The sequence below is a fragment of the Ptychodera flava genome, chromosome 15, assembly GCF_041260155.1.
Source record: "Ptychodera flava strain L36383 chromosome 15, AS_Pfla_20210202, whole genome shotgun sequence".
Taxonomy (NCBI): domain Eukaryota; kingdom Metazoa; phylum Hemichordata; class Enteropneusta; family Ptychoderidae; genus Ptychodera; species Ptychodera flava.
The window spans coordinates 10346816-10361836 of record NC_091942.1 but is presented as its reverse complement, the minus strand read 5'-3'; the positions used below and the strand labels follow the sequence as shown (position 1 = coordinate 10361836).

General features: G+C 40.5%; 1 protein-coding gene across 1 annotated transcript in view; it reads left to right on the top strand.

Annotated features, from left to right (window-relative positions):
* Positions 1 to 3293: 3293 nt before the first annotated feature.
* The window catches only part of LOC139151106 (somatostatin receptor type 2-like), a 44033-nt gene continuing 32305 nt past the window's right edge, over positions 3294 to 15021 (top strand). The window contains exon 1 of the mRNA XM_070723656.1: positions 3294 to 3532. The gene's annotated coding sequence lies outside the window, so the exon portion shown is untranslated. The remainder of the gene's footprint in view (positions 3533 to 15021) is intronic.

The window sequence follows — 15021 nt, the reverse complement described above, 5'->3', positions numbered from 1 at the left end:
TGAAACCGAAGAATAAGATCTTTTCCACGACACACTTCGAGTGCTGCCGGTTGGTGATATTACAAATCGAGAGTAATGGCAAAAGTGGGTGACGAGAAACGCGTGTAATGAAAAAGGCAATAGGCCTCTTCAGCTATTGCCAGAATTTGACACCTAATGAGTCTCTCCTTTTAACAATTTGTAATATTGTCGAAACGACGATTTTCGGAAAAGACCGCCCACGAGAAACAGAATTGCGTTCATTTTGTGCTAATGAACGCTCACGAGGAAAATGGTCCAGGGGTCCCCATGGAAACAGCGCGGAGCTGTTTGGCTTGGTTTGCTTCTAGATCTTTTGGATGGACACAGTTAGAAAGTTAAGGTAGTAAGCTTACGCACCTCGAAATTGAAAGACTTAAAATTTTGCTAAGAAATGAATAAGCGCACAGGGATGGTCAAAATTGCCGTTTTATTTACTGACCGAACGCGAACTTGTGAAAGTTACTCGACGCGGCTCCCCCCCCCCCCCACTCTTCATTTGCATATTCCCATATATGGTAAGAGAGATGTGACGGCTATTTTACGGAAAGTAAGTGATACTACACAATTTCGGCGGCGCGCTTTTTCGTAGCCAGGCTAGAGAAATCAGTGATTTGCTAATCTAGACATATGTGACCGAAATTCTGTAAAATCAGGAAAGCACTTTTGTTTTTCCCAAACAAAGTCCAACGGACATGATCCCTACTCTGTGCGGGAACATGCATCGCCATTGAGGGACCTTCTCTATAATTAATAGGTATCCCCTCGGTGGAAGTTAGGTCAGTTTAATTTGTAGACGATTCGGATATACATGTATTCCCTCAGAGCAGTGCGTCTACTCGTCTCGGCTCTCATACTAACTCTGGCTATGAAGCGTGAGATGAATAAGAATATAAAACCATAGACAGTGGCCACTGTCTATAGTCGCTGTCTATTCATGTATGTTGGGCCATATACAGTAGACAGTGGCCACTCTCTATGGTATGTTTTTCGCTTTGAGCTCTTCCTACATTCTGAAAATTAAACTTGAAATGGAGAGTCAAATTCAAGTGTCTCGTTATCTGATATACGTACGTCGCATTTGTCTTGTCAATCTTGTCTACACGTGTGTGAAAATTTTGATCATAGATGTCAACCTATTGCCATTATCTGACGATACAGCTCATTAACATAATTGAAATCAGTCGTGCGATATGAAAGTGTTAGTTATTAAAGGGCTGAATATTTTCATTGTAGCGAGGTTTCCCTGGCAACACTGTGGTATTTTGTGCCAGATAGTTGTAAGCACTTTTTAGTGAAACATCGCGTTTCGAGTCGTCTTCTAAAACAAGAAAATGCCAAGCTGCAAAACACGTTTGTTTCCCTGTCTTCTCCGTTTCGGAAGAAGATAGTTACCGTCAATGGACACTTCGAAGATCTACGACTTGTAAAATGCAAACAGTGGTAAAGTCTTTGCAGTAGTGGTCGTTGCTTGTATTGCTAAAGCAAGTACTCTCGATTTGCGGTAATTTGATGGTTGATACACTTTTCTTCGACCAGTGATTGATTGAGCCGACCGGACGAGGTGAGGAAAAAAGACACGAAAACAGGTCTTCTGGGAAATATCTGAACAGTTCCGCCTCGCAGGATAATGAATGTCTCAAAAATGGCAGATGGTGAAATATTACCATACTTTGCAACATTGCAGCTAGAGGCGCCTGAAAAAGTATAGGAGTTTGAGCCTCGTTTCAATCTCTGACACAGTTTCAATATCGTCATCATGAAGTGAGCAGTCAGTGCTAATTCTGGGTTTGCATCGACTAACTTTATGACACCATTTACTCTGGTTAAAGATCACGATATGACTTCCCTGTTTTCCTATTGGATTTTAAAATTAAAAAAAGTTTTGTACAGCGAACTAAGGAGTTCGGTTGCACGCCCTTGGTTTCGAGGTAAAAGGCCGATTTGATGACATCACCACACAATGATAAAATTGTGAGGAACGCCAGCAACGACTATCGACAGACGAGAGGTCTGTCGCTATACCGCTGAGTTTCAACGTTTCTTCGTTACCCTTCTCCTGTTTGCGATACTAACCTCCGCCAGTTGCACTGACTTCAAACTCGGTGAATCTACGCAGCGTTTCCAATTGATTGATGGCCAAATCTTCCTGAAAATCCCTGTTGCATATCATGCCTACTGGCTATAACTTACGCCCTCTCGATATCAATAAACAACCAGCCTTTCCGCTTCGGAGGTTTTACGAGACGCGACGCAAAGTGTAAACTTGCGTACAACGGAGTACTTTATCTTTAATTTATTGACCCGTCAGAGAAGAAACTCGCCGGTGGTAAAGTCATTCATAAAAATAAGTCGATGAGATCTAGGCGTGGTATTAGTCAACTGAAAATATTTCAAATATCATGTAACGTATTATAACACTGAAGATCTCTTTGGAACGAGAACCACAAAACATACGTGCACTTCAATATGCAGGTACACGGGCTCCTATATGCACCGTTCTCAATCAGCATTTAGGTATTCCGCGCATCATTTGGTAAGACCAAGAAAAATAAAAAGTTTGTTTCTCATCCTTGCGCGCGTCAATTCAGACCCGCTGTGTCAACCTTTTTTCTGCTCATGAGGATAAGATAAAAAAAATAAACGCAAAAAATACGCGACGACAGTGCAAAACACAGTGCTGTATAAAACGGAACTGTAAACAAAATACCTGACACTAATATTCCATTCAGAACTGTACACATATGTCACTGTTATATTAAGCTGTCGAAACTGTGCATTGCTGCACTAAAAGTCAAACCACAGAACTGTTGCTAAGCAAAAACACTAAAGCAACAGTGCTGTACATTTATCTCTACGTGCATTCCTAGCCTATGTTGTTTTCATGTTTTTTGCGCGTTCTTCTTGGTTGAAGAATAAAAAAAATGAGAGGAAAAAAACCCGCGTCACCGCATCATTTTTGCAATATGTCTAGGATGAGAAACGAACATTTTATTTTTCTTGGCCTAATGCATACATGTTTATATCGCTCTACATTGCATAAACAGGCGTGTGCTTGGAGGCTAATATCGCAGATGGCACATAATATTTGCATATTCAACGAGTGAGATCCTGTGATTGGTTGCTTGTCAGGATAATTATACAATAACAGACAGCTGCTAAATAGATTGTCCCTTGCGGCGAGCACGCAAAATATGTAGATTGCCTGTTCGAATCAGCATACCGGCGACATATCATTAATATCTCTATAATAGATGTTAAATCGTAGGTGAATAAGTCTACGAGGGCAGTTTTTCCGAACGAACCAGACGTGGCGCTGTTCGAGTCCAACAAGTTACTCGGCTTTAGACTCAGTGAACGTTAGGCTGCAGCAGTCACTGTTGCCAAGGGCCCATCTTCATTCGCATCACAGATACATCACCAGTCCCAAAGTTGCCTGAGTATCAATACAATCAAGGACAGCTTGCTGACTTTTGGCGTGATGTAGATAGGCGAACCGAATCGGATGAAGATTGTGAGTACAGAATACTTTCCTTCCATCCGTTGGATTCTCTTTACAGAACGGGATAATTACTGCGCAATATATGTTTTCGGTCAACTGATGTGTTGTGAGTGCCAACAATGTTAACGTTTTGAGGTTCTTTTTTGTCTCGTATCACACGCTACACATATCGAAGTAATTCCTAAACGTATTTAACTCTCTGACAGTTGTCAATCCAATCGTATCAAACCTTGTTCAAAGTATCGACAGCCACTTTCATCATACGCTCATTATTTGTTTTGGCCGTCAAACTGCATGTTCGGCGCTGTTATGTACACAGTGCCATACGGCAGGTACTGACAAAATACGGTTTAGTTGCACGTTTTTCTCTTTCCCTCACCTCGCTTATTTGTGTCACCTGGGAACTTTCATTATGAGCACTTCTCATTAATCCAAATAGACCGCTGTCAATTATGTACGTACTGTAAAGAAACAGCCGTGTGTTATGGATACGATGCCATTTACTAATTGGTGAGTGGGTTGTCAATGATGCTGTAGAGTTTTGGCCGAATATTGTGAATATTGTGAATGTCCTACACACTATCTTGACGCAGTGTCATCTCAGCGGTGAAGTCGATCGGGAGGGCAAAGTCCCTTTGAAGTCGCCAGTAACATTATACGCGTTCCTTTGATGAGTCCAGACGGAATGGGATGAAAAACACAAATGTCATCTGTACTGCGACTTTATGTGAAGGGATCTTCTGTGGCGAACTTTGATGAACCAGACCGCTTTCTCCCAACACATATTTACCGGTAACCGTTTCTGGCCCTTCAGCCGTCAGGTTTCAGCGGCTCATCGCCTGACTTCATGTGAAAGTCTTTCCGGCGAATCCATGACAAGGATCAATGTAGCACTCGTGATAGGACAACATTTGTAGTGAAGAATGCTCCCATTATTTGTCACATAATCCACAACCAAAGTAAATCACAGAGCAATATAACATTTTCTAAAGCTGCAAGTGAATTTTTATATGCAAATTACGATTTATATTAATAATATGGTCGGTTTGAGCACGAGAGTTGTTGCGCATCTTCGCCTGCCAAACTGCGTTCATTCGGGCACGTAGTCAGTGCGAACGACACTCGATACAGAATTCTGAGACGAAAGTCTTGATATTCCCTGACTGAAAACATAGTTGCTGCATGACATATAGAGAGGCGACCGAAACTCGACACATGATTTTCACTGTGAAGAGGCGCTGTCGTGCGGCGCGTCTCTGACATTTGAGAACAGTCTACTTGAATTCATCAACGATAGTAACCTTAGTTCGATGCCGCGACAACAACAGGTTTCACCCCGCAAATTGCCATCAGTCATTGAAAACACAAGCCATTGTCCACCTCAAAAGCTGTTCGGCGAACACGACACCATTTATCACCAGTAACGATTTTAAGATGTCTTCTCATCACGGCCGCAATATCACTTTTTATGTACTTGTGCTTGGAACCCGAACTCTTACGGAAACAGTGTGTACAATGAAGCGCAGGCGATGCATGCAGGTTACTGTTATTATTCAAAGGAAAGAGAAACACTCATTTCTGCGACCTTTGCAGCTTTAACATTTTACGTTTTGTACCACAGACACAGAAGCTGTGAAAAGTGGACTCACGAAATATGCTTTAAAATTAATACAGACACTGCGACAAATATTTACTTTGTTGTAAATTAAATAGTCTGTTTATCCGTGCCGCTTTATCATGTTTTTGACGGAAACTTACACAGTACAGAAACGAGGAAAAGTTATCCGTCTTTTTGAAATTCTTTCGAGGGTTGCATCCTTTGGTGAAAAGAGAACGGCGAAGGCGTTAAGATAAATATTAGGCGAGGAACAAAGCTTTCGAGCGAATAAAAAGCCAAGGGAATCGTAGGCGTGTTTCTTCAGTGTCTTTCACTGTATTCACCTGCGATATGGTTCATGAACTCAACAGACTCCGAATACAATACAATTGATATCTCCATCGCACAACCTAATGATTGTCAAATGATTGACGCTACAAGTTGATATTCAGAAATATTTCATTTCGTCTATCGCACACTAATAGATATGATTGAGGTAGCTTTTCGTCTATTGCAAAAAGGAGATATCGAAATTGTATTTTTTTCCAAACGTCATAGAAACTAATTTCATGAAGTTACTTTGTTTCTGTCTGAGAAGGAGTACTAGAACTCGCTTGCCAGGGTCCCGCATGAGCACTTATTTCCTACACTTCAGCAACCGCCTTTCTATATCGCCGCGTCTTTGTTACCGCCGACTCTTTCATGCCCGTCACTGATATTGCAGACACTGGGAAATTCAATAACTGCATGGGCTTTGGTACAGAGATAGAGTAAAATCGCTCGTCACTCGATAAATTCTAGAAGATTCGCTTCATAGCAGAATTATCTTTTGTATTCTCAGTGATAAGTTCGCCACTCTCAAAATGTGCTTTCTAGATTATCCCTTATAGTGTTATCAAACTAATACCTAAAATCCCCATGATAGACTGGTCGTTCTAAAATGTAGCAGTCCACATGCTAGTTACACGTAATGCAATCTAAGGCCGTGAATTCGGCATACAGATGACAATACTGCTGAGTCAGCATTTTATTTTACCGCTGGTTTTCCGATGGACGCAATCATTCAATGAGGTTTCTAAAAAAACCAAGAATGATTGCAATAAAAATCTGCGAAGTAGTTGAAGTTCATCTCTCTGGACAGAACTGTGTACAAAGTTTCGTGAAAACAGCTAGATCGTATTGATGAGTTTTCTAGGAATTCGTAGTGTACTGACATAGCAACGAGCCTCTCTTTTAGCGCGCGTATTTCCTCATAGCATTCTGCTTGTTGCGCAAACTGTATTGGATTAAATTCCGTGAATGCTTCTGTTAACAGGTGATTGGTGCTAGGGAAAAAATTTATTGTGGCAACACATATTTAACGCCTACAGACCGTTGGCGACGTTCAAACACGCGGTAATTATGCATGCTGCGGTAGGTTTGAAGAACCAAAATATTAGGCTCATGTGAGTAACAAAACCATCGAAAAAATGAAAAAAGTATTGACCAACATTAAACTTTAAAATAAGGTCGGTGCGACATTACTATAGAAATAACGGGCGACGCGCTGACCATTAACGTTTATTTGTGGGCAAGGGCGAGAGGAAAGCCAAAAATTAACGGGCGAGGCTTGCCGAGCCCGTTTATTTGGCTTTCCTCGAGCCCGCGCCCAAAAATAAACGTTAATGGTCAGAGCGGAGTCTGTTATTTCCATTATATTATCAGCGAACCCAAGAAAACCGTCAAAATTTCCGAAAATTTCAGGAGCGAACGACAACTGGGCCCCAGAAACTGAGCAATACGCGACGCACTGTCACGCGCGCAGTAAAAAATTGGCAAATCCTGAGATGTTTTCAGAAAAAAGTATCTCAACTTGACCTACAAGTGCTCCATTTTATTTTGTGATTGATTATGATTTACGTTTGAGGTGTAAAGTAACGAAACTTTGAGTTGTTAATCTTATTATTCATATTCACGGGCATGCAAACAAACCATTACTGTGTATTTGTGGTCAGTCAAGTGGTTCAGCTCGACCAATCAAAATGCGACGGGCAGGGCATGGTAATATAATGTATCACATTGAAAACTGTCGTGATTTTACACTGTATAAGGATATTATTAGAAAACCAAACAAACGTAGCCTGTAAATGGTCATAATTAATCGACAGCTTTTAGTCAATTAATCTAAGAAGCGTCAAATGCGTGACGCGAGAGAATGCCAATCAAGTCTATACATTCGCTGTAAGTTTAATCTTCACTGTTTGGTGACTTTTTTGTCTTGAGATATCACACATCACGACAGCAATTCGGCCGTGCAAGTAAAACTGAAAGTCGCGTTTGTCCTTCGGGGATACAGACACACTGTGCTCGGCTTTTTAGAATGCTCGGAGCCTCTGGAGAACCCGATAAGTCAGATCAGAACGAAGGAAAAAAGTATTCATAAATTGGATTGCGAACAGATGTCACGATGAATAACTTGTGATCCATGAGCGCTTAATACCAGCGTATACTTCGTGTACTTTTCGTTCGAGTTAACACAACCAGTGTCTCTTCTAATAGCCCTGCACCAAGGTTATCTTAAAGTGGGAGTACTTTACGGGTGGCCACTTTCAATTTAAGATTGGACAGGTGAGCGACTAGCGCCCGTGGTTCGATTTGAACGCTTGACGAGGATTGTCACAAAGCAAAGTGCACATATGTAATCTCGAGTCGATGTGGCCATATGGAGTGATCAAAAGTAGCTGCCAATTCATTTCAACTGTGATTAATGCTAGGTATTTCTCGCGCGTGAGAGCCGATAAGAAAAGGAACAAAACGTGACGCTGAAGAAAAATTACCCAGGAGTTCCTTACAAAGCCGCGGCAGTTGTGTCTTTTCGAATCATTTCCGTCATTTTTGTTTCAAACTAGTTATTGCGTTTTAATGTACTCACTCAGAGATCTCTCAACTTATTTTTGCACCGTTGTACATTAACTGTACGGTGTAAAGTTGAATGCCCAGCATATAGCTCAGCGCTCATTCCAAACATGGCCGATATGATCAGTTCCATACAAATCTTGATTATATTTCCACGCTTACTAAAAATAATACAAACGCGATACCGTCAACTGAAGCTTGTACAAACAAACTCTGCAGAGAATGTGTTTTGTTTTACGCATGGTAACAGCATGGCGTCGTTATGGCTTTCTCAGAGTCACAGACTTCAGTTAAAATTTGAATTTGCTCAAAGTTTCCTATACTGACAAGATTCTGCTAGTTGGGCTTGAGTGACATGTATAATAAGGCAATGGAAAACACACACCGAAACATCCTGAGAGATCGGGCACAACCTGGAATACTAAGGATTCTAAAAATCAAGACAAGATTTTTTTTCATTTCGAAAGCAGAGAAATATTCCCTACTGTTTCCATGTTTTAATCTTACAAATGGTCATATCAAATTGCCTTATTTTTTAATAATGCACACATCAAACTTCGTTTCATGTGCATCCGATACTATCAGATTAGATGGACTGGCAATTTATGCCCTATCGAGAACTGAAACTGACTGAGTTCGGGCGTTTGCCGACCTCGCGTGAACCGTACCTCCCCTGCGGCAAACCTATCTCTCTATATTCCGGTGCAGTTGTAAACGGCGCTGACGCGTCTGCGTGGTGGAAAGCGATATCTGCCGATGGAACAGGGAAATGATACGCTCTGGAAAGTAATTACAATTGAGAGGAATTATCCGCAACAAAGAATGTATTCTTGTTATCGAAATTCTCCTTCCCGCTGATGAAAGGAAAGGTGAAGCGTCAAAGTCGGCAAGTTTTGACAGACCCTGTTGGTTCAATATTGCACTCACGTCTAGATTCTAAGTTGATGGCGCTCTTTTAGCTTTCAGTCTAGTAAGGTCATGCGCAGAATGGGAACCTTGCTGTATGTATACCCGCTGATTCTGATCAAAGTCGCCTATAGCGGTTTTGAGTTTATCCTTTTGCACTTTTGAAAAAACCGAATACAGCTGTTTCGTGTACATCCCAGCATTTCTCATTTCCCGTCCACTATTAGCTCTCTCCATGGTATGCGTGTAAAATTGACTACATTCAGTCGAGCTGACAAAAGTCGTTTCATGTCAGCAAGCCATGAAATTGACTTCAGAGTTGGAACCTCCAGTTGACCATTGTTTGTTCATTATGTTGAGACTACCGTGACAGCAAATGTCCCATATGGACACACTCTCTTCCACTTTGTCATTAAACATTTCACAACCTCGATTGTTATAAACGGTAATTATGGATAGACCTGCTTAGTAATATCATAGAGGAACATGGATAGAGTGGCAACGGGTATTGTTCAAGGCGTGAAGCGGTTACGTAACCCATCCATGATCGCCTCGCCTCAGGTTGCTCTCGCCTCTCTTTTCCGGAGAGTGCCGACCATGAATCCTTCGGTAATTTTCGGATTTTCGCCAATTGTTAAGCGAAAGTATGTTCGGCAAAGTTTGTGTTGTTGTTGTCGTGCGGTGCTGAGCAGAATTGACGTGCTGGCGAAAACGGGAGTGTTTTGAGCTTCAGGAAAATGAGTTTTACTGTTTTAAAAATTCCTCTCATATTTTTATGAATATATAATGAGTGTGTTTGAACCAAATTTGAAAGTCTTTTATCGATACTGTCTGGTTTTACTCAATGGTTTACGGTCAGTCATACCGTCTTTTAACGTGCGTCAAGGAAGGACATGTTTATGAAACTGCTGGCGTGTTATGTTTTGATTGGCGTGAAGCAGTGTTTCTGGCCTGAGAGCTCAGAAAGTAACTATGGTTGCTACGCGACTGGCAGTACGATGCCATCTCGTCGTATTTTTCGCATAATCTCGTGTAATTGTCAAGCACAAACAAAGCCTCCAAAAAGTTTAACACCTTTGAAGCTCATTTTAATATGAAAAGCCAATAGTCTACCGAGACGACCATGGAACAAACGGCATGCAAGTGTTGCCACTCTGTCAATGTTTCTCTGTGGTAGTATGGAATCGGGAGTGAACAGGTAGAAAGAAGACCATTTTTAAGGGTTTTCAAGTTTCTTAAGGATGTTGTGCACACCAGACAGGCACGTTAATCTGCCGAGCCTCCACTTGTCTTTGTCAGTGTTGCTTGTTAGAGTTGAAATATCCAATTATAACCAGCGAACATGTCATCTTCCGATCAAATTCATGCAAATAGAAACACTTCCCCACATAACCATACATTCAATTGGTCTCTACGTTTATCGTAACCAAATTGCTCGGCAAATTGATAACAAATTTGATCAGGGGGCGATGCGGTTATACTATGAAATGTATCTCCCAGTGAAATGGTACACCGAATTATTCATGGTTCCATTAGCTGGACTTGCTTTATGTATACATTTCAACTCGATTACTTCCACGCTGATTTCATTTCTTGTGTATACCCTCTAATTTTACCACGGGGAGGAACCATTAAATGTAGAATGTTACAGTGGTAAAAAGGAGGGGGAAAAATCATGCAGAGTGACATAATGGGTTCAAAAACAGCGCTAGATTTGTTGTCTTTGCCCCCAAAAATGTTCACTTATTCTCGAGAATGGAAAATGTAGAAAGTCCAGGTCAAAACGTGCACACATTCCCTACTTCTATATGATGTATAAACTTTAATGTCAAAAAACTGCACATTTTCACTCTTACCACCCCAGATGAGATGTAATGGTGCATTCCAAAATGAACCCGATAAAAAACGCCTGTATCATGCGAACAAATTATAGATGAAGGAGTGGGGACCTGGAAATTGCACTCTAAATTAAATTAAATGAAATTAAATTGAATTACCAAAACCAAAATTCGCCATTTTAAAAGAACGGGAGACAAATACATGACATAAGTGAACTTAGAAATATGTATTTCCTTGAATTAACCATAAGTTGTATGCCTTGTGATCAAAGCTATACACTACGATACAGTCAAGGCAGTAAAACGATTATTTCACGTTTCAAGGAAACGACTGAGGCAAATATATTCACTATCTATCTATCTATCTATCTATCTATCTATCTATCTATCTATCTATCTATCTATCTATCTATCTATCTATCTATCTATCTATCTATCTATCTATCTATCTGTCTATCTATCTATCTACCTATCTATGTGTGTGTCTATCTATCTATCTATCTATCTATCTATCTATCTATCTACCTATCTATGTGTGTGTCTATCTATCTATCTATCTATCTATCTATCTATCTATCTATCTATCTATCTATCTATCTATCTATCTATCTACGTTTGCACTCACTCACTCACTCACTCATTCATTCATTACTGCATTTTATCGAACAGATACGTATAATTCATGTAGACTCATCTACACTTCAGTTTTCTATATCGGCATACCGGGCTAGAACCTCAGTACAGGGAACTGAACAAGTCTTCATCTCTGCCCGGGAGAAGGGCTTTACCAACGTAAATATGGTAATCCAGCGAAGCAATGCCATACGCAAATGTACTCTCGGGACCGATTTTTCGTGCATAGGCATGTGATGAGATTTCAGAGTTTTTGTGAGGTAATCTTTCGTCGTGCACATCATTTTGATACGAACGTAACAAAAGCGACTAGTGGGCTGATATAGATAGGATGTCCATTGAAGACAGTACAATCACTTTATACCTTTCAAACTTCAGACAGAAAAGTTCCAAACACTTTTTACAGTCCCACAAGTGTGCTGCTGGCTCTTATGAATGCCAACCTACCGGAAAACGGCAAGCTAGCGTTCACTTTCAACATACTTTCCCAAAAGACGAGAAGATGTTGGTTCGGCAACGTTTATGGGCCAAGTGTCTCGCCGATTCAAATCATCACAATAGAAACCAATATTGGAGATAACATTTTCATTCTGACGATCCAACCTCTATAAGTACATCAGTTCTCACACAACGAATTTCTGGAATCTGCAAGCTACTTCCAATTGGAACCAGGCTATGCATGTAGTAGGCTACGCGGGAAACGGCAGCAAGAAATACTTTGTCGCTTGTGTTAGAAATTAAGGCCCTGACAACATGCGTGTATTAAAGTACAGTGCGCCTCGGTGACAGGGTAGGCGGGCTTTCACTTTTTAAAACTTCTTTGTTGGTATGCCGCTGGTATGGACTCCTTATAAATTTTGTGAAATTTTCACCGTCATCGCTTTGTGAAAATCAAAAATTTATTTTTTCCATGTAGAGTTAACATTGCGATAACGGCCATTTTGAGTAATTTCAAATATTGATCAATTTTAGGTGAAATTTTTTTCTAATACCAATTTGTGACGAAGGCAGCTGGTTTTTTATTCTTGCTTTTAAAAGAAAGAGGTTTAGAATTAACTTGAACAAAGTTCTCTGGGCAAAATTGGAGTCTTTCAGTTTCGAGGCGCGCATTACATGAATGCCCGAAGAGCTGACGATTCAAACGACCAACTTTCCCGCCACATTGACAACAGTGACGTTTATCATAAGAAAGATTATTCCAACTTTCGTCCAGGTCCCGAACAATACATGTACCCCAAGTAAAGTTACGCGATAATGACGTGTCGTTGCCGAACATCAAACCCTATCACCCTGCGAGATCACGTGATCATTGATACCTTCTTTCTTGTGAATCAAAAAGGCAATATATGGCTATGGGCGTAAGCAATAATGAGTTATAGCCAGACAGTCGACATCTATTATTGCCTTTGCCTGACATTTCGTGTAACAAGACAAGCTAAACTCTAATTTTAGAAGCGCAGTGGAGCTCGTCAGCGAGGCTTACCTTTTTTATGGATGCCACACATTTTCACTCTGGTAATTTCGAGTGGCAATTTCAAAGAGCGCCGAGTTTCGAATTACTGCCAGGTTCACGAGACCGTTGACGAGAGGACACGCGAGGTCAGGTTTTATTGGTCGAGTGGTGTAGTAGCCCTGAATATGAATTACACCTAAATGATAAATGGCATATCGTTGTCTGCTGAATATGTGTGTTTAGGGCAATGTAATAATTAAGCGGCTTTTTGGCGCAGAGATCACAGTGCTATGGGAACAGCTTATCGAGTAGGCTAGGCCACTTGCTGTAGCTTCTGAAGCAAGTTTTCGCTCTTCTCTCCAAAGCATGTTTAAACACCCACTATTACCTTGTTAACAAAACGTTTATACATGCAAATGCACTACTATAGTTTACCTTTGAACTCTACTCCGGAGCAGAATTCACCTGTCAATGATAACATTACATACTATACGTGTAAAGACTGAGTTGACAAGCTCAACACTGTGTATCTCAACATGCTGTTGGAAGTAGAAGAAGACATCGTAGTCGACATTAAAAACAAAAGTTGTGGGGGAAAATCATCAAAAGTTACATCTACTAGTCCTTTAAATATCTTCATGGCACCATTTTCTCAGAGACAGATCATTGAAGGTTTGCCTCTGTCTCTTCCTGGCATGTGGGTATTTGCTGAGAGTATCATCACTTCCCAATACTACAAATACAATATTGTTTATCACTCATCAATTCGTCGATTTTGAAATTAATCAAATGCTCTTAAAAAATCCTAATGTTTTATCAATAGTTCACAAAAGAATAAGCTTATGTTATCGTATCGAAATCTTCAATTTTGAAGTTAATCAAATGCTTCGGAAATAAACCCAACGTTTTATCAAGGGTTCATTGGAGAGCATTCTATCGTAAGTTGTCACCAGAGGGCTTGTACTAGACCCGTAGTTCCTACATGTTGTGGTTGTGGCATTGCTTGAACACAGTTGATCCGGTATAGCAACCGTTCATACACTCGTTGATGTAGCGGACATCACTACTGACGCAGTAGGCCTAGTCCTGGAGATAAATTCGTATATAGTCCGACAAGTAGATCGGAGCTAATAATGACAGAGAAACCACAGGGTCACGGCTTATATTTTTCACTCACAGTCGTCATTGGTTAATTATTAAAACTACAATCTAGGCGACAAGCTGACATTTACAAGAATTTCCTACGCCAACATAATTCCGTCTTCTGCATGATCCGTTATCGCCAGGTCGGTATTTTAAGAGACGTCATATATTCAATGATTGTACTCGTTGTCACATACCTTTTCGCTGAACTGGCGTCGATCTGATGTCATCGCATGTTCATTAGGATCAGCACTTGAGCATTACAAACACTGTAATCGCGTAGTTGCAACAAGGTCGTACCTGGCGTTATTGTTGAAATCACCCTTCTTCCGAAATTGACCTAAAATGACTTCTTTACGTAAGCTAAAATTCAAACAAAGTAATATCTTTATGTGTGACTATTGTTTACGTTTTATTTGTAAATGTTGCAGATTTATATCATGACTGCTATTATTTGAAAGCGGTCTTTTCTAACTCACCTGTATTAATACAGAGACGTACACATACAATCTTATTGCACTATCACGACGTATCTTACTGAAAGATACAACCCTTGACGTAAACATCTGTGGCATTTAACGATTCTGCACTAATCCCGATCGTGCGCGTCACTACCAATTGTAATTGATAGGCATAAGAGGATTCGCCAACCACTTTACGAATGTGACGATTACACGAAATCCATCTTGACAACTCATTTTGAACTATAGGCTAAAGCAGAAATAGACTTTGAGAGATAATTGAAAAATCAAAGGCTGACGAGCAACAGCGGTTTACAGGGAGGGCGTTGTCAGAACTGCGCCTGTAGGACTATCTTGTTTACAAACAACGTATTCCATACACGATATCTATGTGCATCATGTCAACATAGCTGCAACATTTTACGTTGTAGATTATGAAAAACATATTTTAACTTTCATCAATCGCCGACGCACCTTTGATACAGTATTTACATCGGTTGTATGGGTTCCATGCAACCTTTAAGCGCACTTCGTAAGACCTCCTCCCATATGAGTGAGCGATTTCTTGCCAACAC